Here is a 24,121-nt window from a genome sequence, read left to right as displayed (position 1 = left end):
TTTTTAATTATTATTCTGCAAAAACTAGTTATCCTACTTCCTTTGTCTACAATGCCAGTTGTTTGATAGTGCTTAAGCCTGCTTAAAATCTGGCCCACAACATACATTTCGGGGAGACAGCGTAGGCCTGTGAATTTATTGAGGTCTTCATGATCATGAAAATATCCAGCCACATATAGCAGCACACAAGGCCAAGGTCTTTGAAAATACACGATAAATAGCGGTTACTTTTAGACTAAAAGTGAGCTTTTTAAAACAAAAAATCCTTTTGAAAATCAACAATAATTATTTCCTAAATTTAAGATGTTACTGAACATCATTTAAAACACAGGAAGAACAAATGTTAAAACAAATACATACTGCATCACACAAAACTTAATATTTATTATTTGACCTTGCTTTTCTTATTAAACACGCATCTATGTTGATCTTTGAAAGGAAGTTACAATGCTTTTCTGTATTATAAACCATTTACAAGCAGGTTAGCTATGGGTTCTATGAAATAATATTTAACTGGTGACACTACGTAAGAGTAATGGTGATAAAGGACCAAAGAACAACCACTAGATCTTAGAATCAAGCAGAAGACATTTCTTCATTCCTTTAATATAGATACAGTTAGAGAAACAACAATACTTTTCAAAATAAATAAATAAATAAACACAAAACTAGAAACAAATGAAAGGATTTGAGAATCTAACAGAGGAACCAGAAGTTCCATACAGATGGAATGCAGTCATTTTTTCTCTTCTTCCTTTTTTGTTTTTGAACGACCAGTTGTTCTCTTACTGGCTGTGATTTTGTCAAACAACAAACTTGTAAATAAACAGAAAATGGTGAAGAGTATCACTGTTTCTGTTCCCTGCCAGGCTGATGGTTTTCAACTGGGCAGGAGGACAATTGAAATGTACATTTCAGATGTTACAACACATTTCAAGGCAGTTGTCTTACAAATTAGTGAATTTGAAGTGTTTTTTTTTCCCTCATTTTACTGCTTTGAAAATGTATGTTTTATACGCGTGACTGTTACTATGAGAAATTCAACTGTGTCTAAAGATCAGTGCTCCAGCCCTGTTTAAAAAGTGTTGTATCTTAACCCTGATCTAATGTTACACAGAAGATTTAGAAGTATCAGACACCAGCCAAGTTAGTGCTGCCCACCTAAGCCTGCAAAGTGAGTGAACAAGTACCTCTGGCAGGTGTCATCCGCCAATTTCTCACTGACTGAGAAGAGGGGACAGACCGTATCTCTCACGACAATCGGTTCTCTAGGTGCCATGACCATGAAGCTTGGAAAAGTAATGAAGTCTAGTTACTTAGACAGGCCTGTACATGTCCCCAGCACGCTTGTGCAGCAGTCCCAAGCTGACACTACCCTGGTTGGTTTCCCACTCCCTTCTAAGCAGTTGCCCTAAATTCCTTCGCAAAACACCAAGTTCTCACTACCGAGAGCAACCCACATTGCGGCTGGGTTTAAGAAACACATGCCCCGACTGTCAGACTAAATATGGAGGCTAAGTGGCAAGTTCAAGGCCAGGCTGGATGGGGCTTTGGGCAACCTGGTCTAGTGGAAGGCATCCCTGCCCACGGCAGGGGGGGTGGAATGAGGTGATCTTTAAGGTCCCTTCCTACCCAAACCATTCTGTGATGCTACGAAGTTAACAGGTTGAACAGAACAGAAAATTTCTAAGTCCGAGCTGCAGCTTTTTCTATCCTGGGGGCACAAATTTGAGTCTTTTCTCTAATCCCATCTGCTAAGAACTGTAACTTAAACTGCAGAAACTTGACTTTGTAACCTCTATCCCTGGATCAAATGCAGCTGAAATTAAGCGCTGGATTCAAAAATTATGAGGAGAAAACAGAATCCTATATAGCTTGTTTTGTTCAGAAACTGGGCATGTAAACACTGTAGCATAATCATTGTGAAAATAACTAATGAATTTTATGTCTTTACTGTTTTCATTCAGGAGTCACACCACAAACTCAGCTATAACTGAACCCAGATTTTTACACGATGATAGTATAAACGAATCCAGAGAATGCAGAGACTGTTTCAATAAAACTGACTTTGTTTTGCCACTGTGCACAGGACCCTAAGTATATGTCACTTCATAAAGGTGAAAATTTAACAGGAATACAATTTTATACATATTTTTTGAACTCACCAAGACTCCAGTGGACTGCCCTTCGTGTAGACCCCTGCTTCTCTTCCAGTTCCATTCTGTATCTCCCAAGGCTTAAGAAAAGTTCAGTGATAAATAGCTCAGTAACTGAATGGTGACATTAAGTTTAAACAATCAATGAATCTGTTCAGTGTACCTTGACTTTTTTTTTTTAATATTTATAGAATAAGCATAAAGGTTATTTAAAGAATCACCCTAACATCCCGATGCTACTACCTGTATTCAGATCCTAATTATCCCAATTTAGAGAATTATTTTTAATAATAAGCAGGTCCCAGTTCCCTTCCTTAAAAAATGGCATCCACTGTGCTCTTCATAGCCTTTCTATTGCTCTAGCATTGAATTTTGACTCGTGTGTTTCTCAGCAAAAAAGGCATAGTTGAAATCAGAGGGTTTTATTTGCTGATGGATTCCAGGAACTGATGAAAGAAGGAAAGAAACTGAAAGAGTGTAATGACCTCTCCAAAACTCCAATAAAAGGAAGAGAGACAAAGAATAATCAGTGCAGAAAAGTTAACAGAAAACTGGACATTAGAGGAAAGGTTAGAAGGAGACTGTGAATAGGAATAGCCAGGGAAATGAAAGTAATTTAACAAAAAAGGGTGGAATAAAAGAAACAAAATTATCATCTTAGCAGAGCAATGAGAATGGGATTTTCAAAACCATTTGACTTCTATTGAAGGAAGAGAATTACATAAACTCCAAATATGCTTTAAGAAAATCTTTAATAGAACTTAGCTTTAACCGTTTAACTTTAAGCATATGGAGGATCTAAACTCTGCTCAGCTAAACAACTGAAGAAGTGCTTAAATTAAAAAAAATAATATTAATAAATCATCTTGTAGTCATTCACTACGACTGTAGTATCAAGCATGCATTCAGATCTGAGCCCCAACTCCGTACCCTGCTTACATGCTGACTCACACTTTGGCGCTCGTCTGGCTCCAGCCTATTGGTTATCAGATAGGCAAACTCAAGTACAAGACGCAAGGGACCAATGTGGATTCTCTCACCAGCTACACTCATGCGAGTATCGTGACTGAAGTACGAGATTAATTGTTTCATGAAGCAGAGTGTAAATAATTAAGTGCTTAAAGTTAATTTGAGAACCAGGCCTCAAAAAGAAAACTAAAGGAAAAGTAGCTGAGAAAGAAAAAAGAAACAGACTGTTGAATCTGTATTAAAAATAAATGACCTCTGGGTTATATCTCAATGCACTCTGCCTGAAAACTACTGCTTCTTTTTGGCTGAAGTATTAAATCTTATTTTTAATACATGAGATGGTAAATAACTCTGGCAAAGGTTAAATTCGGTCAGTGGTTGATGACAGTACTAAAGTAATTCTTAACACAGGGTGTCGTTCAGCTACAGGCACACAGGGCTCACCATCTCTTCTGCCTACTAAACACACTTGCACTTCCAAACCCACTCTGGTAAATAGCTGGGAGAGGATTAAGACCCAGTATTCCAATCTCTATGGTAACGACCATAAACGTAGGAGGAAATGTGGAAATCATAAGCCGCTACTAGGGTTCTGTCCCTTTTACTCCTTACTCTACAACACAGTTACTAAAAGAAAACAGAAACCGAGCCACTCAGTTCAACAAAGTGAGCCAACAAAGTTCTGGGACATCTCTCAGCATCCTGTGAACTTCTGGTCACTGTGATCCATCTGCTAAGCTACGGATCGATCTGTACAGCGTTACTTTAAGCTGTCATCTCTCTGACTGACCACGAAGCCAGTACCAACACTCAGCAACTATATTCGCACATATGCTCCTGCCACTAATACTCTGTCCTTCACCTACAGCTGTAAAAAAGGGAACTCCCTGTTTTTAAGATGCATATTTAATAAATCCATACACGTAAGAATCACAACTTAATGTAGGTAGGTAGCTAGAGTAAGATTACAGGCCTGACTAAGGCAGTAAGTTGGAGATAGAATTAGTTCCTCAATAGATTCAGCCCCCTTTTCATAAAATGGTTAAATAATGTGTTGCTCTTTTTATGAGAATCGCGAGCATTACTAAAATTTTATAAATGTTTTGAAGCTCAGATTTCAAAATTTCCCAGAAATTAGGAAACTAGGGAAGCAAATGAACAACTTACATCAAACATCTTAAAATAAATGAATTGAACAGCATAAAAGCAAACAAATTAGTACTAGCTAAAGCATTACCAGATCCCTCACTCCTGTATTAATTTCAATAGCACTTCATTTAAATGCAGGCATACATATCTATGAAGTTTAAGCTTCAATCTTTCAAACAACTCCACATTATCTGAGTTTTACCCCACCGACTAGCGCTGCTGATAGAAACACTCGTGTGGACAGTGTTCAGCACGTGCACAGGACTAAGGCTACAGCAAGTAATAAAGAAATTAGCTAATAAATTCAGTGTATAACTAACCATTATTTTGAAAAGTCAAGGACAGCCAAGAAGATAACAAAGCTTGAGAAAGTAACAACTGATGTACTGGGGGGAAGATGAGAAATTAAGTTATGATCCCAGCAATTACCCTACAAAAAAAATCTAACTTTAATACCAGTTAAATAACAGAATTGATGCTAGGGAGAAGAAAACAATAGAGCATCCCCTCAATAACTTCATAGTCACGATAACCACACTATTTTCTCACCATTTGATGAGTCCTCTTCAGTTCAAGGCTGAAGTTTGTGGGTGCTGCGGAGAAGATCACTTGGCAACTGCTCTGCTGCAATTAATGCATAAAGAATGGGCTTCAGTTTTCACAGGTTACAACCCAGCACTCTTCGCAACCATACAAATCCATTGAAAAATGACAATATTTAGAAGTTACAGTTAGGCCATTTTAGCAAAACTTCACCACAGAACCTAAGTTTAATAACAAATCTTTCTTAAATCCTCAGGGATGTGTTCATGATCATGAGTTAGGCCTACAGCTGTGTCACAGTCAGTATCATCAGGTCTGAATGAAAACATGGTAAATCCAACTTTTTGGCTGTACCGTTACTCTTTATGTTATGCTGAGCATTTCAGACACTGAAAAAAAATAGATTGAAAGCTGGCTATTGAAAAATCAGGTAGTCTACAGTAAAAAAAATAATAATGAAAAAAAAAAAAGGTTTCCTTTTTCATCTATCTATTTATAGGAAAATCAATAAAGCAGATGCATGTCCTAATCCAGCACATCCTTTTTGCAGTCCATTCTGCCAAGAGAAGTATCCCTAGATCAGGTCTGAATTGGTGAGTTCAGAATTTGTTTTCACTGCCACTGCAGCCTAACGACCATGCGATAATAAATGGTGTACACTTCGGTCCTTGCTAAATTACAACCTCCATCACTGCTCACAGACTGCAATGGCTAAAGTAATGAATTCCAAATCCTGTGTTTGTCAGGGCAAATCGGAGGCCGAATGACTACAGAAGGAAGCAGAAAACTCATAAATGAAAGAGGATGTTCAACTACAGTTACTAGATTATTAAACCAAAACCTTAAACTTCAACTGCTATCAAATTTTCAGAAGAGGCCTGAAGGGAGGCCTAGATGAATCCCTAACAGGGATCTAGCAAAGAAGGCTGGATAAGCACCAAGAGCAAGGCAGGGCTTAAATTGGAGAAATAAATATAAAAAATGTTGGAATTCCCACTGGCTGCATGCACATATGCCATACCAAGACCAAAATAATCTGTAGATGTGCAATTCTTGAAAACATTGTTATAATTGCTACGTGTGGGTGTATCTTGGCGCCCTCCATTTGGTCCTGCTCACGTAGGAACTGGACCAGAGGGAATAACGGGCAAGTACCCAGGCAGACCAAAGTATCTAGCTAAAAAGTTACATAGTAATGACACAACGCCAGTTTTCATTACAACAAATGCCTCTAATCCTCACGGTTGTAAAATAAATCTTAAAAACACATAGCAAGGTAATTTGTAAAGTAATGCGTGCCTGAGTCAGAAGACAGCCTCCAGCTTTCTAATCATCCCCAGCTAGCTAGGAGCTTCTGTGCCGTTTTGGCAGATGCGTATCTCGCTTTGGTTTTGCCACCTCTCAACTGGACCTAGGCAATTCAGTATACCCAAGCATCAAGTCAGCTGCATACAGCAAACTCCCAAGTAGAGGAAGCCGGAGGGGATGTCATCTCAGCAGTGAAGGTTATTACAAGTCCTTCTCTTCCACTCAATACTCATTTTCTTTAACATTTTAAATTAGAGATTCAGGGTCCCTAGATCCTCCAGGGCCTAAATCCAGGGCTCCTAAATGAATGCCTAGGCCTCTAGACTGCATCCAGTTGTCAACAGTTTCTCTCCTGACACAAGACAACTTGCACAACTAGGGGAGAAAAGCTAACATTTTTAGAGACAGAACATTCTCAGGGGCTGGTGCAAGTCTAGGGAATGAATATGCCTAGGAGCTAAGGGCCATCAGAATCCCAACCACATTTTCGCTTGAAGAACAAAGCACATTACTTTGACCTTGCCTCACTAACATAAATACACAACACGTATACGGAAAAAAAGACAGATGAAATAAACTCAAAACATTCAGCTGCACATGCTCCTTCCCCTGGCAACAAGAGAACAGATAATATGTCAAATGCTGGTAACGTCACATGTTACAGTAGTGGGAGATTCTCCGAGAATATAATGACACTCTCTGAGGAGAGGCATCTCTAACAGGGGACTGGCACGACTAGAAGGTGTGCAGGTAGTGCTGTGACGAGAACTGTGTAAGGAAAGGAGTCCAGGAGAGAGGCTGCAGCTTTACCTCGTATCCGCTACCACAGCCAATCACACTTCCACCCTTCTGATGAGCCCAAGTTATCTGGAATGGAAATCTGACCTAAAGAATTGACATCATTTGGTGAGGATCAAAATCCCTTTCCTCTCCCTTCTGTCCTCAGCTGTGTTCCTGCTGTGACTTTTTGGCTTCGCTAGTCACTGAGGAAACACACTGCTGATCCTCTCCCAGATGCTACAGCCAGAGAATGCAATACCCACCTCGTACTGCATGGATTATTAGACTAGAGCGACTGCCTTTCTTACTTCTCCTGATACTCAGTTAAATACTTAACCGTCCCGACCCCCAAATTATTGTAATTGTGCAGGATTTAACTCATGTCCCAGAGATACAAATGGAAGATGTAAATCGAGCCTGTTGCATTAGGTTTATGCTTTGTGCAGTCCTAAGTGATACTGAGAATAATGATTGTGTAATACAGCTATCAGCTTAAGTCTGAAACACAAGAGCATAAGAAGGAACAGAGCCACTCGGTGTGCTTACACATAACGAAATGCTTTTCAGCCTGTACAGGATTGGGGCCTGTGCGCGTTAAGTGTGGAATCTGAGAGCGAGTATTAGATATTAGGGGATGTAAAAATTTCACTTTCATTAAAAATCGGAAGGAGACCTCAGAAAAGCTATCCAAAAGGACAATAGTGTGATTCATATAAGAGAATACCCTGTCCCATTAAACAGAATGACATAGTATCTGCTATATCTGATTTCTATATTACGGTTGGAAAAAATGGGTGAAAAATAATAGCCAGAATTACTTTAGGGCAAAACTATACATAATCTAAGTACAGAGGAGCGGTTGTAAGCAACATCATAATTTTATATTTTTCTTTATTGCTGTCACTGCTATTTCTACTACAAAATTCTAATTTCACAGGCGCATAACCTTCAGAAAAAAAAAAGAAAAAATAAGAAAAAATAAGAGACATTTGCTATCATTCTTTTCCGTCCAAAAGTACACTTTTTGAAAATTTCACTCACAATAATTTTAATAAAATAAGAGTGAAAATGTAAAAATACTGCAAACCGCTTATATTTTCTCCCTTTTAAAGCAAAAGATTTTATGGATTTCGAGTTTTTCATCTGGGTAATTTTCCCTGAGAACTCGCTTAAAAAAATAGGAATTAGTTTCTTGAATGATCCTGAGCTTGAAATGCAAGGAAAATATCCGACATAAATGCATAATACTTGCTATGTGATTACTTACACGTTGTTTTGCACTGCTTTTTCACTAAGGAGTTCCAGAATTACGTGTTTTTTTTCTGACTAGCAGTTTAGTTTTCGTAGCCATGATGGTCTAAGCTCTGTGAGCCCAAAAGCTTGCTGTTCTCTCCAACTGTGTCAGTTGGTTAAAAAAAAAAAAAAAAAGAGAGGGGGAGAGAGAGAGAGATTGGCTCTCCCTACGAAATTTGCTGATATTTTCATGGATGCAGCTCTGGAAGCAGGCGGTGGGATCCCGGGGAAGCTCAGGCCTGCTGACACTCGGCTGCAAGGAGTCCAGTAGGGCTGTGCAGGACCAGGATACGTGAGGGGAAGATTTTCAGAGCCGGTGGGGAAGGCAGCAGCTCCTCAGCTTCGCTCACTTTCGAAAATCCTCCCCGAGCCGCGGCGGCAACAACAACAGCGTGCGGGTCCGGGGGAGGAGGGGGGGGGGGGGGGCTCAGCTTTTTGATTTTTTTCCACCGCTTTTCCTTTTCTCCTTTTTAAGAGAGCCTGGGAGGGAAAAAAATAAAATAAAACACAACAAAACGGCGTTAGGAGCAGCGAGGAGCCGCTCGCCCCGATGCGCTCGGGCTCGCTGCGGCCTGAGAGGAGCTGGCAGGGGGGAAGGCTCCCTCCTCAGCCCCAAGTCAAGTGCAGACGGGGGCTGAGCGCTGCCCGGGGCCGCTCTCCCCGTGAGGGGCAGGGGGCAGAGGCGGCTGCCGAGCCAGCAGGTACCTCCCGCCGCCCCGAGCCGCCGGGGGGGGCGCGGCGACAAAATGAAAGTTTGCCGTTTTTCCTCCCAGCGCTGCGAAACGGCCGGCGGCTGGGAGGTGGGGGGGGGGGGGGGTGTGGAGAACCGCCGCTCCGTCGCGATTCCCCGGTGTAAATGTGTGTTTCTGGGGTGGTTCTCCTCGGTTTTGGGGGCTCCCGACGCGGTGCGGCGGCGGGCAGCCCGCCCTCCCTCAGCCGGGATGGGCTGAGGGGGCTGAGGGGGTGATGAGGGGCTGAGGCGGCGATGAGGGGCTGAGGCGGCTGAGGTGGCTGAAGGGGTGATGAGAGGGCTGAGGGGGTGATGAGGGGCTGAGGCGGTTGACGGGGGTTGAGGGGAGCTGAGGGGAGGTTTGGGGTTTTTTTGGGGCTGGTTTGTTGGGTTTTAGTTTTTTTTTTTTTTTTTCTCGGGGAGGGGGGTGAGGCGGGATCGAACCCGCGCCGCGTGGGCGCTCGGAGCCCTGAGGGGAGCCCTGAGGGGGGTGCGGGGCTCCCCTGAGGAGCCGGGGTTGGGGGGGGGGGGGGGGGGGGGGGTGTTCCCTATTCCCTCCCCCTGCCGCCCCCCAAAACGCGCTGCCCCCCCCACCCCCTTTACCTTGACAAGCCGGCGGGCCGCTCCGTCCGTCCATCCGCCCGTCGGTCGGTCCGTCCTGTCCCTCACCCACCTCGGGTGACATTTCCCTCCCCCCCCCCACCCCCACCTCCCACCCCCCCCATCAGCGGCGGTTGGGTCGGGAGCGCGCGCTGGCGGGGAGGGCGGGGAGCGCGCGCGGGCTGCGAGCGGGGCGGGGGGGGCGGGGGGGGGGGAGCGAGAGGGAAGGGGGGGGGGGGGGGAGGGGCGGCACTGACAGCGAGCGCCGTGTCCGCGGCGCTGCCTCAGCCCCAGCCGCGCTTCCACCCCCCCCCGCCCCCGAACCCCCCGCTCCCCCCCTCCCCCGCCGCCGCCGTTCCCGGCATGCCCCGGGGCGGCGGGGCTGGCCCTAACGAATTTGAATGAAGAGCCCTGCTCTTTCGGCGCCATTTTCGAGTGGTGCCCCAGCGCGGCGCTGCCGCGGGGCCGCTCGCCGCCGCCTCCCTCTCCTCCTTCCCCCCCCCCCCCCCTCCCTCCAACCTTACCTCGAACACCCCCTTCTCCTCCGTTCCTTCTCCCCCATTTTTCTCCTCCTCCTCCTCGCCGCCGCGGATTCGGAGCCGGAGCCTCCGCTACGGGCGGTAAGAGCCGGGGGGGGGACCGGGCGCGGCTTGGGGCTGAGGGACCCCCCTCACAGCCACCCCCTCGCAGCCACCCCCTCGCGGGCAGCCCTCTCACGGGGTCGGCTCCCTCAGCCCCGGGGGAAAGGGGCTGTGAGGTGCGGGGTGCGGGGCCGGCCCCGCCGTGTCGTGACAGGAGGTGACAGGCTCCCCCCCCCCCTTCCTTCCCCTCTGTGGAAATTATTTTGGGGCATCCCCGCCTCGCCTTTCTCCCCCCCCCCCCCCCCCCCCCCCCCGCCTTGTGTTTTCGTAACCGGGATTAATGCCCCTCAGCTCTATTTCTCCCCCCTTAAATATAGATATATATAAAAGGACAACCTTCGCCGTGCTTTTTCTTCCCTCCGCCCGTTTCCGTGCCAGCAGATTAACCCCTCCGTCCGAGCGCGGTTCCCCCCCCCACCTCCTTGAACCCGTGTCGCGATTGTCGCGCCGCCTTCCCTGCCCTCCTCGCGAGGGGGGGGGGACGACACACGACAGCCACCCCCCGGGCCCTGTCACCCTGTCTGTCGCCGTCCCTCCGGAGCCGCTTAACCCCCTCAGGGCCACCGCTTCCAACCACCCCCCCCCCCCCCCTTTCCCTTCTGCCTCCTCCGTTCTGGGGCCGCCCCGGCCCTTTTCACCTCGGGGCGATGCCCCCACCCGCCTCCCCTTCCCCCTTTATTTTTTTTTCCCCTCATCCTCCAGCGCAGGATGCTCGGCTCCGTTTCCCCCCCCCCCCGACTTCGGTTCCTTCACCACCACCCCCCCCCCCCCCCCCCCAGCTCCCCGCCGGGAGCAACGAGTTAACGGCGGGGCGTAGGAGGGGAGCCGGGGTGCAGCGGGGCCGTACAAAAGCCCGCTGTGTGCTCGGCGAGGGGAGAGCCCGGAGCCTTAAAGCGAAATGCAGAAGTTTTAGCCTTTCCAGCATGGCAACTGGATCGCGATTCAAGGTATTTTTTTTATTTATTTTCCCCCCCCGCCTCTCCCCCCCCCCCCCCCCCCCCCCGTGTCACGCAGAAATACAATAGTCGGAGGAGGAGGCTCTGCCGCCGCCGAGTTGCCGTGCCTTGCTTTTTTGAATCCAGTACACAAATTGCGCTTTTCCAGCCCCTTTTTTCCCTTTTTTTTTTTTAATTTCCCTAGGAATAGCTGCTCCGTTCGCTCCCTACAATTTGTACCGTCGTGCCCAGATAACTAGAAAAACGCAGCTTAACCTCCGAAATCGCGATACTAGTAAGAGCCCCTGGAAATTTAGCACTTATTTCTGGAGGCTCGCGTCGCTACTTTCAGAGTGCTTCGAGAAACGTTTTGAGCAGTTAGCATGGGAATGTGCACAGAGCTGTTTCATTCTGCCTGTGGACACTTGGAAATGATCAGGGGTTGAGGAGATTTGCACTATTCAGCGGTGCAAGCACACTCCCAGGCACTGACTTTCACTTTCAAGGAAATAACTGTCTTGCCTCATGGCTTATTTAGATAAAAAGCTCTAATTTGGTGTCGTACAGGTGCGTATGCATTTTTCCCCCCGCCGTTTGACAGCCGTGTTCACTAGCATGCAGTTTGTGCCTATTTTCATTTTAATTAAAATCTCTGCCTAATACATACTTGGCCGGATCAAACAATTGCTCTTTTTAGCTTTTTTATTTCTCAGCTGCACCATTCCCACATTTTATAATTACATAAAGGTGGGTGTGGCTAAAATGAAAGCAGCAAGCAATCTAGTATCAATCTATAGTGTATGTGAAGTAGCTTTTCCTTTCTTATATTTGATGTACTCCTTATTTTGAGATATTTGGGGGGAAAAAAATCACGTAGGTTGAATAGACCCTTGCAGAGCTGCTTGCATTTTTCACTTTAGTTAAAATGTCAAACATTAACAGGGATTACTTGGTCCTGCAAAAGTTACATTCGGAGGAAATATCAAATTAACTTAAAGATCTAAACGTATGTATTTACATTATATCGCTAAGTGAAAGTTAAAGGTCTGTGCCTAATAGAATATTTCTTCGGTATACCATGTACTACCTATACATTATTTTTTTAAATTTTTTTAATTTTTGTCTGACCCTTTATCTGGATTCTGAGGAAAAAAAACTCCAAATAAGCTTCAGTTGTTCTCTTATTTTTTATTTTTTTCTAATTTTTTCAATATTTTTAAAGGAAAAAAAATCGCCCCGGAACAAAAAAAAACCACCAAGTTGTACTGAAGGGTATCTCTTGGAAACTTTTGTGTTTATAGGTACAGATCTCCCGAAGCTTGGAATAACTTTGAGATTTTTAATTTTCAGATATACCGGTAATTTGAAAGTATGAGTTGTGTCTGTGACTTTTGTGTGTCTTGGGGTAGTATTTCGTAGGAAACCTATTGTAGTAACATTTTAAAGGCAGACTATGCGGTTATAAGGTGTACGGGGGAATTTTTCTATTTTTTTGGGATTTTTTTTGCCTTTTAGCTTCTGGAATTCTGGACTTCTTACTACTCCATCCAAAATATAATGCCATGGAAGGGGATTTGCTCCTAAACTGTAGTCTTTATTTCCTTAATTATCCTCGCAGTAATGAGTCCAATTCTGCAGCAAAGTACAAGTGGAGCTGCAAACACACTACCTGTCTCCATACACCCTGCCTGTTGAGCACTGTAGGGAAGGTGCACATCTCATCCATCTCGAGTGTCAGAAGCCATCCTAACAGGTGTATCACCACTTTCCTGTGGCACTTTTATCTACGTACAAGCAGGCTACCTTTCCTTACACGAAAGTAGTCCCATAACAGCATTTCTGTTGCAGGAACTTAGGGATTTTTATTTGCAGTCAACTACTGAATGTGTAAAGGACAACAGGGGAGGTTAGCACTCTATTCTACAAGTATGCTGCAGATCCTCTGGGTTGGAGGTTTAGTCATCCACCTATACCTCAGGCCCGGTGCTAGTCATTCCAGTAATTCACATTTAGTACAAATTGTCACAGGTAAAATGCATCTTGAGCTTGCTTTTTCTGTCTGCGAAAGGAATGGGGAACAAAATTGGAGGCTTCTGTGTAGAAGCAGAAATATATTTTTATGATATTTTTTAACAAGAAAAATAACTTTGTGTACACACACCCGACTTTTCCACAGATGCGGGGTGTGTGTGTGTATTATTACGGATTCTGAACACTCAACATCTAACACTGGGACCTGATATCAAAAATTATGGTATTTCTGTTATCAGTAATACTTGGGAAAATTTTGTTTGAACAGGCTGCCCAAATTACTTTTGTACATAGTTTTCTGTGACTCTTCTCACACAGACGTCTCATTTTTTAATAGAACTAGTAATGTACTTTTAAGGTAGGAACAATTATGATGTGCCCTATAAATATGAAGGGGGCATCACACAGGGTGGAGATGTATAGGCAGAGATTTCCAATAACTTCTTAACTCAGTGAAATTTTTGCTTTTTGATTTTATTTATTTATTTTGTGAATTATTGGCAGGAGCCCTGCAGAATTTTTAGGTAACTGATGCGTTAATACACAACGAGCTAGATAGGCTTAAAAAGGGATCTAGTTGGTGGAAAAATATCTCAGTTTTGGAGTTTGGGCGATTTCAGAAATGGTTAGATGGAGCTAGGTAGAAAAATCTCTGCCCATGTTTAATAGGGTGTCAGGCAATGTCTGTACTGAATTTTTTTAACCCTTCGCTGCAAGTTTTCAAAGCACTTCAATTCTGGTGTAAGAACCTTTTGGGATGTATCTGTCGGTGGCACCCTAACAGCGGAATAGGTTTGATCTTAGGTTCGTGTGCTGCTGGGTGAGAACTTCCAGCAGGCTTGCCTGAACATTCGAGGGGAAGGCAGAACTTGTGCTCTAATGCAGCTAACTCTGTTTGACAGTTTTTTCCTTTAATATTAACATCTAACAATATTTTACCATATCATTTAAAAGGAAAAGAAAAGGTTATCTTTACAGAGAGCACAAAGCTTCATTACTTTGTATAATTCTAAACACTTCTTCATATCTCGGTAGTGAGCAGTTGCCAGTGTGTAGGGATGACCTCGCACACACGCAGACACACGTTTATTACCACATACAGAACAGGAGAAAATGTAAAGCATGTACGTTTAGCTTTTATTTTGTTAAAAGTTTCCCAGGATGTCTTCTAAAACTGAAGATGATACTGTTATGTTGTTCAAAACTGAAAAATAGCAGTGACTTTCAGTGATCGTTATTAATGTCTAAAGGAAACCACTGTTAGAAATAGTCACGGGGTTTTTTTTTCCCCCTATTTAGTTTGTTTTCAGAAACTGCAATGAGTGTATCAACAGTAAATAGATTATTAATAAACTTTTCAACATCAAATCTAGTTGCAATTAATTATTTTATTTCGAGTGAGCTGAAACTCACTTTAAAGTCTCGACTGAGAAAAAGAGAATTACACAAGGATTAGAGCTGAACCTTATATTTTCATATTAGACGGTTTTCTGTAAGTTTGGTTTCAATATTATCTTTCAGAATGTTAAATCTCAATATAAGCATGGGGGGAACTTTTGAGAAGCATTTTTTGTGTTTTTGGCTTAAAGACAAAAACTTTTTTTCTAAAAAAACAAGAGGTGCAGCAGATGAGGTGTGATATACATGAAAATAAAGAAAATTCCTTTTTCTTATTAAAGCAGGGTGCTTGTTTGAGCTCTATAGCAGTGGAAATTTTTTTTACTATTTTTTAGAAGATGATTAAGCAGTAAAGAGCAAAATTACCGAAATATTTGGAAGCAGGTGACCTGATCTAGGCATCTGCTGCTCATTTATTAGGCACTGGATGTGTCTTGTCATGGTATCTACAGTGAAAAAAGTCCAAATAAATTTAAGAAATTGGCTGTGTGAATGCGCAGTTTTCTCCAGTAGATATTTGGATATAGTTGCTGCCTATATCAAATTTTACTTTCTTACCTGATTACTCTCATGGCCTTTTTTTTTGTTTTGGAAGGGGGGGTGGTGTAAACTTTATTTTTTCATTTTTACTACTTTTATTACATTTTATGTCTCCACTATTTCCATCATGTGTTTTAAAGAAACCAGTATTTGTACAGCTACATTTTAATAAAGGCAGTAATGGGTACTGCCTTGAAGAGCAGAAATTAAAGCTCCTTAAAGAAAACACTGAGTTAAATACTTAATAGTCTGTAGAATATTTTGGGAAGCGTGACAGTAGTAAGCACACATCCTTTAAGTAGTTTGTACTTACCTGTTTGGTCGTTTGAGGGTGGAGGGAGAGATTAGGAGGGGTTCTCCCCCTCCTCCCCCCCCTTTTTTTTTCTTCCTCTTACTTTCATCTTAAAATGCTGCAGGAAGAATGAAAGCAGAGCATGCTAATCTGATTTGTTTCAAGAGGCTTCTGATAATAAAGAGGCATATCACAGGTGTTCCTAATCAAGTCAGTTTGGTTTTAGGAAAAAAAAAGAGTATTTTTAAAATTAGGATTTCCTGTAACATAGACAATGCGAGGGTCAACCTGATGACCTACATCTATGTTTGGGGATCAACCATGAAACTGTGGGTGTTGGAAATATGTTATAATACATGACATTTTTATTGCAGGTTTCGACCTTTCAATAGAGAGCTGATTTTGGAGAACGGCTTAGTCCTGTGATTGAAAAACTCTTTCTGGAAGGTTGATGGAGCATGAGCATGGTATATATTATATTAACATTTCTCTTATTACATGTGTTCTTTATTTAAAAAAATGCATATAGTAAATGTAACTTTTTTGGATTATTCAAAATAGGCCAGTTCTTCTGGGTTTGTTCAAGATTTTGTTGTTTGGTAAAATAATTCTTCTTTACACTCCTTCTGTAAAATTTTAAGAGACTAAGGAAAAGTATTCACACAAGCTGTCCTCGGGAGGAAATGAAGTGGCCAAAATATGTACAAAAAGCTGAGTTCACAACAGCCTTGATCATAGAAGTTATATAAATTCTCTATATAATATTGCCCTCAAATTCTTGTCTTGGGAATTACTCTAACTGAAATGTTGTTAATCTGAAAACAAAGTATAGAGCATATAGTGTTTATTTTTAAGTAACTTAATTTTTTTGTTGGGAGGGTGTGCTAAAGAAAAGAACAGAGAGCTAGGTGACTGCATTTCAATGTGGTGTACAAAATTTATTTTTACATATATTAAAAAACCTAGCTACTTGACAAGCTAAAAAGTAGGAAACAAGAAAAAGTGGTCTTCAGAGGCCTCTACCTGTGGCAGCATAGTCAGAAAATTAATTTAATGTATGTATTTGTCAGTAAGTAGATTTTTATATAGTAAAACACTGAATATTTAAGAATAATAAATATGGACTGGGACACTCATATTGCAAGTCCTGCTTTGCACTAAAGGTACTAATTTGGCTGAAACTGAGAAATCCATTCAGAGTAATCATAACCTATCTATTTGTATATGAATAATCTTAACTAACCATTTATATAAACAATTGAAATTAAAATAGTAACTGTTCTTGGATTGAGTAAATTTGTTTAAATATTAAATGGAGCAGTAAAAACTGTAAAACTTTATCTTCAGCAAAATATATTACAGTGCAACAAATTTTATGAACATGTCGTGACTTTAGCAATTCCAGCTTTCAGCTGGAATCCAGTTTTTATCCTTAATCAAATCTGTCTGTCTTTAAGAACACTTTTTTTTTGCAGGAAGTAATTGTGCCATAAAATAGGAGCAGTTTTAAAAAACAAAATTTGAGATTATCCTGGTAACTGCTAATTTTTACCAAGCAAATCGAGTGAAGTGTAAATTTCATCTTTCCTCAGTGTTGTAACTAATGTCTAATATAACCTAAGAACTGCTGGCTTTTACCATTTATACACCTCCTGTCATAGAAGTAATCGAGGCAGACATGTTCTGAGTCTAGTTTTCACTATATGAAAAATATATTATGATTTTATGGGTAGTTAAGACCACCTACAGAAAATTATCAGTTAAGAAACAAAACCTTGAATACAGAAAGTGTAGTGATCTAGAGGAAAACAAGTGAAACAGAAGTTTATGTAAACTTTGCAATTCGTGATTAGTGAATAGGTAACTTTTAATTTTTTTCCCCTTTCTGTGCTTAACAGTTGCAATAAAACTATTTTTATTAATGCTGTCAGTGTTTGGGTAACATGTCTAATATGCTCCCAAATAAATAAATATTTTACAGTCTGTCCAGAAACTCTGCTCTGAGTGTACTGCATGTGGGTCTGGTTGTTTTTTTTTCTGGTTCTCTTAAGAATATAAGGATTTCACAAAACACCTCTTTGAATTTGTTCATTCTTTTTGTTCCTTTTTTTCTGTACAAAAGCAATTACATTCTTGTTAATGAAAATCAGGATTATATTGCAAGGCAAAGGTATCTAAGGCTCCCTTGTGACATATTTAAAAGGTGAAAGTTTGATGGAGTGTTTCTTGGGCTGACACAAGTTCAGAGTATTTCTCATAGGTTCTTATTCAGCAAAAAAAAAAAATATGATGTCTGGTTCACAACTGTAAATCAAAGGATTTTTAAATTTAGGGCCTAATTCTGAAAACTTTTAAATACACAAGTAGTCCTGGTGCCTCACTTCCACAAATAAGGATTTGCAGAATCATGTTTGTCCTTAGATCCAAACTTTAATTTTTTTTAATTAATAAAATATATTAAAATATTCAGAACTTTGAGAGAAGTTAAATCACTTTTAAAAAGACCAAAGAGGAGAGTTTTGCAGTAATGCAATGATTATCTTACTCGTTTACAGGCTGAAATCTCTCTCGAGAGTGCTGCAGTTGTCAGTTGCCATAAGAAGCCACTTTTCAAGTGTTGATTGGCTCTAGAGCACTTTTATGCTGAAATTTGGCCTAATTAATTTTGTTCTAGAGCTAGGCAGCCTGTTTGTTCTAGAACTAGGCAGCCTGGCTGTGTCATGCCCCACAGAGTAGGTGAAACTTTCAAGGCTTGTGGGGTGTGTTTTAATTTCTTACCCCTGTCTCCTGCTGTTGCAGTTTTTATTTACCAAAACTAGCGATTTTGTTGGAAGTTGAGCCTGAAATAAGGGCTGCAGTGCTGGCCCCTTAAAAAAAATTGTTGGTGTGGCTATTGCAAATTGTATGCTTGACTTCGTCAACTGTTTTGCAATATCTAATTGTAATGAGGCTGAAAAGATAAAAATGTACCGGCTTCTCTGCTGGAGTGCTTCTCAGGGGTAACTTTTTCATGGCCACTTTTACTGTTCGTAATATAGGTGCACACTTGAGGCTCTACAGACCTCGTTGACTAAATCAGAATTTGATAGCTAACAATGCACACTTACTGCTCCTCTGAAAGGCTTGTTGCAGATAACTCTGTTAGCTCATCTGTGCTTTCCTTAAGGGCTTCTGTTGCTTTTCAGAGGCAACTTAAATAATATTCCTGAAAGAGGGATGTAGCTATAAATGCAACCCATGCCCAGTTGTTACAGCACATGTAAAATCAGCCGTTGTTCGCAAACCCTGTGCTATCTTAGGTATGGCTGGTTTAAATTTTGAAATCTGAAAGAACTGAATTTTCTGGATTTTGTTAGTTTTAACTAGATCCAGGCCTAATGGTATTTTAAAATGGAGTTTTGTGTACTATTAGATTTAAATAAGCATTAATTTTTATTATTAGACTAGACATTTAATGAAACAGCTGTACAGCAAGGATTTAAGAGTGGTGTACTTACACCTCATTTTTCCTTGTCTGTTGGTGAAGCGATCTTGCAAAGCAATTGAAAAAGAATAACAAATGATATACAAAGTCTTCAGGAAAAATAGTTAAAACATGCTAATTGGCATATTTAAATGCTCGTGCTTCTCACTCAAAGCCAAAGGCAGGCACAAAAGTAGGGTATTGCCCCTATTTATTTATTTATTTATTTATTTCAACAAAAGCGAAGCAGAGGTTTGTGTAAACCCACACATTTAAGCTGTGGGTAGGGCAGAGAGAAAAACATAATTCAAGTTTTCATAAATGTTCAACTTCTGTATTGATGGTTGTTAATCCACCTTGTTTTGGGCTGCTGCTCACTAACATGAACTAACATGAAAAAGAGCATGTGTAAAGATGTGATTGCTGATTCAGTAGTGTTTTCGAATAAGCCACTGTCTTTAGCTTTGTCCATTTTGAATTTATTTTAAATACCTAGATATTCACAGTAGATTTTTATTTGCAAGCCTGTTGGAGGGAGATTTTTTTTCCTGGGGGGGGGGAGATTGTTTTGGTGGTAATATTCAAAATTTTTACAGCAATATTTTGAGGAAAATTATTGCTTTTAGTAAAATGTGTTACTAAGATGAGTTTAAATGAAGAGATAGCAGTACCTGTATTTTTTAATTTTTGCAACATCTAAAAATCTTGGTAGTGTGCAAATATCTCCAGAATATTTACACCTTCCCATTAATCCACTAAATTTTAAGAGTTTGCTTTTTATTTCTTCTGTCCTCTGTTTTTGGTGTGTTTTTTTGATGCCTTTAAGCAAAAAAAAAAAATCATAATTTTATCTATCCACTTCTAAGTTGATATGGGGTGTATTTTTTCTAGAAAAATCTGGATTTAAGTGTTAATATCAAAGTTAACTTACTGATGTTGAAAATTATAATATTTTTTAAAAAATGTATGATCTCCCCAACTCTAACTGATAATTTCCTACTTCAAAATAGCTATAAGTCACTTAGATTTATTGAAAATTTGGGGGAAGACAGGAATTTCAGTGGATCTGAGAAATAAAAACCTTGGATTTAGAATTTCTGTATTCTTTCAGGGCAATTTTTTTTTCTTGGTAGAATGTGCAGATCCTGTGGTCTTAAGGATGTTATCACTTGAGTTATTCTGCAAACACTTTGCTTCCCCCTGCGAGAAGCTATAACATATTTTAATTGGGATGAGGAATTTGAAAAGGAGGATTCTGTTGTGAAACATTGTAACTGCTCTTAGGAGAAAGCCTGTCTATAAATACACTGAGAAGTCTGTTGCAGAGCAGGGTTCCCTGACATGTCTGACAGTACCAACAGTATCTTGCACAGGCAGACAAACCCCTTCTCAAAAACAATGGGCTTCTGCTTAGGTACTTGCTCTGCTGCCCCCAGGCTCCCCAGATCTAGAAGATTTTCCTCGAGTTCTCAGGAGAAGGGAGAATGATGCTTTTAGTGACAGGCACAGCAGCTACACAAGCAGCAGGGAAAGGTGTATTTTCCTTCATCTGTTTTATAACCTGACTCTGAGTGTGTTTCAGTTCTCAGGCAGAATGGCTGTTACTTCAGGGGCTGTACTTCTCTTCTGTATGACAGTATTTCTTATTTTTTTTAAGCAAAGGATCCTCTGTTGATCTTAATTTATGTCTATCTCTATCTGATATGCAAGGGTTACCAAGAATACATTTTCCATACTTTGTCCTAAATTCATTGCATCTGAATACAAGAGAAGATAAAACATGGTTTGAAACAGAAGAAAATACTTGGACTTCTCTTTCTGGAATTGCAAGGTTTAAAATCTGGATTTGCATTTGCACAGTGCCTGTTTTGCATCCAGGTTTAGAGTGTAACTAGGAGATTCTTGAATCGGCAGTGAGAGTAATTCCTCCTGAATATTAGTGCTCGTAGGCTGTGTTCTGTTTTTACACCAGTAACTCTTCAATTTTCATGAAAGTTTTGATTCCAGCTATGTCACTGTAATTACAGTGAATCTGGCTGCGAATAACCGTGTGTTTGTTTCAGAAGCTGATATTTTGTGAAACTGCATAAGAAATTAATGGAAATGTAAGATACAAGAATGTTCATAAGTTCTCGTAAACTTATTGTCCTTGATTTTTTTCTTCTATTTAGGAATACAGACTTCCTCTTGCGTTTTTGGTGTGTAGTACTCTGGTTGTCAATCTCATGGTCTTCTGACATGAAAGTGATCCTCCAAAATGCCTTTCGATTTTTTTTTAAAAAGTTTTCTTTTTGGATTAATATAACTTAAGTTGGTGACCCACTTTCCATTATGTAAAAACCTGAGCAGAACTTGTCACTGAGGTAGGAGTTCATATAGGCTAACACTAGAGGGCAATTCAAAGCAAGAGTCCACCCCAGAGCAGTTCAGGCCTGCCTGTGGCCCTGTATTGAAAAAGAGGGAACCTGGGGGGACTTTCTGTGGGTCCCCTTCCCAGACAGAAGCTGGCCTTGGTGATTACACTCCCAAATCTTTTTTACTGGATATGAAAAGCAAGCTAAATAAAACTTAGATCTCTTGGAGTGCTCCGCTGAATGAGAAGGAACTTAAACCAGTTGTTAATGCTTTGCTGAATTAAAAGTTAAGAAGCCTGTTTGACGGTTTCTCATCTCGTTTGCTCTTGCCACTATTACAAGACACAATTTGTGGTCTTTTTTGTTTCTTTTAAATGTGCTACACTAAACCCTTTAGATCTTATGTGAAAAATGCTTTGGGGAGGTAAAGTAACATTGCACTGAAACTTAAATGTCTTTTATTTTCAAGTATCAAAGAAAATATTCTGGATTTGCTGAAGTGTGCTAGTAGCTAAGAAATCATGTTTCTTAAATATTAATAAATGTACAATAATACCAATAGCCAGGACAGCCCTTATAAAATACTGCTGAGTTATGTGAATTAAAAAGTATAAATTGATTTCAATTTTAAAAAAGTATAAGGCATCAGACAGGTACTTTGTGTGTGTAGTTTTATCAAGCAAAACCTATCAAATGCAAAAACTTGGTTGAAGTAAGATGAGCAATCAAGTGCTGTATTTAGTATTTAACTGTGGAGGAGTGATCATCTGTGTATATTGTGCATGATTTAAACAATTTACATAACAGTGCATTACATAATAAATTCTAGTTTTTCACAGCTTGCGACGTTCGTTATAGATCCACAGACCATCTCAAACGCTTGTAAATAGTAACCTGTAGTGCAAATGGTGATGTCATGGTGCTTGAAATGCACTCAAGAATTCTTATTTTAGCAATGCAGATGCCCTCGTTATACTGAAATGTATGCATCCAGCCATGTGAATGCTTACAAGTGCCACGGTACAGATTTCAACACCAAGGGTATTTTATAAGCTTGTGTGTTTGTCTTTCTATATAGTTACACATTATTTTATATACACTTACATATAAAAGGGCTAATCTGGGGTTAAAATGGCATGGTCACTCCTCCATTCTGTACCCGTTTTCAAGAATTATCTTTGTTTTCTTGCACAGTTTACTATAGATATCTAAAACTTATTCATGCTTTTACTGCTTTTTTTAATGTATACAAAACATTTTGGCAGTGCTACAAATGGATAGAAATACTGCAGTGCATTGTTACAGTAATTTACCCCTGTCTCTGCAGGTCTGGTCAGCAACTCCAGTGCAATTTGAAAATATGTAATCTGCTGGCAATGATGTACCCAACCTTAATCAGAGCTGGAGCCTTTGGAAGAGAGATTGTCATCGCACGATGTATAGTCCCACAGTGACTGGCCTTGGTGAAACTGTGACAGAAGAAAACAGGTTTTGCTTTGTTTTGCTTTTCTACTTTATAACTTGCAAAATGCAACAAACAAAAAAAGGAAGACAGCTGAACACTTCTGTGGTTAGTGTCTCTGGGTCTTAGAGGAGCCTTTTGTTTTAGTGGGGGGGGAGCAGTAAGGAATTAGCTGATAATCAGGTTCAGTGATAGAAGAGATCCTAAACATACGTATGAACTCTTGATTTTTGAGAATATGAATTTTTATACAAAATCTGGCTGAATATTCAAGCGATTAAACCAAGCATACATGTAAGCTTTTAAGGAGCTGAATTCCTAGCCTTCTGAAGGTAAGACACTACCAATTTGTGTCAAAATGACTTTTTTTTATTTTTTTCCTTTTACTAGTTTGATTTTTTTTGGCCCTAAATCAAAGAGAGAAGTTCTGTTGATAAGTGAACATTTAAGGCTGTCTTCAGAATTTTACTTATTTGAGCAAAGCAAGAACAAATATGTAAGTATAAGCAATGTGCAGACCAATATTGCAATATTGTTCTGTTCTGTCTTTAAGCAGGTGGTTTCATGTGGCAGGCTGGAGGAAAGATTCTTTTTCTTCCCAGCTTTTGACAAAAAGATGACGCATATGACTCAGAATTAGAAGGGGAAATCTGCCAGTTTGCATCAGTTCCTCAACTTGTGGGTTGCTATTCACCACAAGGAAAATTGGTATACTCGCACCAGCGCTTCTTGAGAGATGAAGAGTAATCATTTCCTTCAGAAAGTGTAGGATGATTGGAGTAGGCCTTTCATATGTGACACTAGGCTTTTCCTATAAGGTATTTTTCAACTGTATTAATTTTCTAGGAAGAAAGGAAAACAAATGATGTTCTTAAATGCTATTTTTAAAATAGGGATCAGGTATCTCATAGCTTAATGCAGAATAAAAGCAAAGGAATCTGCTTCCTTTTGAAAATATTCTCTTTTGCTGGATTTCTAACAAACCATTATAGATCTCCACGGGCAAAAGGTAAGTTGTGGTTTTTTAATTCAATCCCATATATCTCAATCTCCAGTTCCAGCTTTTAAGTAAGCTAGTAAGATTTAAAAAAAAAAGTATGTTTAGTGAATTTGAGAGCAAAAGGCTTCGGTTCTGAAGGGGAAAATACTTAACATCAAGTAAGGAAGATCTGATTTTCAAAATGTTGTGCTTTAGACCTTCTAAAAAAATAGGACAGCAATTTTGTGATAATTCAGATTCTTTCATATAAGGTTTGGGATATGAGGAAGAGTTCTCTCAATACTGGCATTTCCTCAAAGAATGTACTATCAACTAAACTAGCCTTTTATTTAAAAAATAAGGGGGGGGTGTCAAATGCTAATTGTTAAGATATTCGTGTCTTTTTATGGAAATTTATTAGGCATTTTGATAGGACTGATAATACAATTAAGATTTCTTGACTGCTACTGTGCTTTTAGGTATTGGATTTTACATTTT

At 40.5% G+C, this 24,121-nt stretch overlaps 2 long non-coding RNA genes across 9 annotated transcripts in view; one reads left to right on the top strand and one right to left on the bottom strand.

Moving 5' to 3' along the window:
* LOC118251370 (uncharacterized) overlaps nt 1-9,718 on the bottom strand; it is an 82,627-nt gene extending 72,909 nt beyond the window's left edge. For 5 of the 7 annotated variants that reach the window (XR_007709310.1, XR_004779776.2, XR_004779777.2 and 2 more), the window contains exons 1-4: nt 9,532-9,627; nt 8,173-8,678; nt 4,824-4,898; nt 2,166-2,236 (exon numbers count right to left, since the gene is read on the bottom strand). This is a non-coding gene — a long non-coding RNA (uncharacterized LOC118251370). Of the gene's footprint in view, nt 1-2,165; nt 2,237-4,823; nt 4,899-8,172; nt 8,679-9,531 lie in introns of all 7 variants that reach the window. The other 2 variants (XR_004779775.2, XR_004779779.2) reach the window with 2 other exon arrangements.
* A 6,029-nt stretch (nt 9,719-15,747) lies between these two features.
* On the top strand, nt 15,748-23,523 carry LOC118251342 (uncharacterized). 2 transcript variants are annotated; one of them, XR_004779764.2, is made up of 3 exons: nt 15,748-15,832; nt 22,510-22,670; nt 23,201-23,523. It is a non-coding gene; the product is annotated as an uncharacterized LOC118251342 (long non-coding RNA). The 2 variants fall into 2 exon arrangements; XR_004779765.1 differs by lacking the exon at nt 23,201-23,523 and adding an exon at nt 23,035-23,132.
* The last annotated feature ends 598 nt before the right edge of the window (nt 23,524-24,121 follow it).

The sequence above is a fragment of the Cygnus atratus genome, chromosome 1, assembly GCF_013377495.2.
Source record: "Cygnus atratus isolate AKBS03 ecotype Queensland, Australia chromosome 1, CAtr_DNAZoo_HiC_assembly, whole genome shotgun sequence".
Lineage (NCBI taxonomy): Eukaryota > Metazoa > Chordata > Aves > Anseriformes > Anatidae > Cygnus > Cygnus atratus.
Note: the sequence above shows the minus strand (reverse complement) of the source record. Positions and strands in the feature narration are given on the sequence as shown.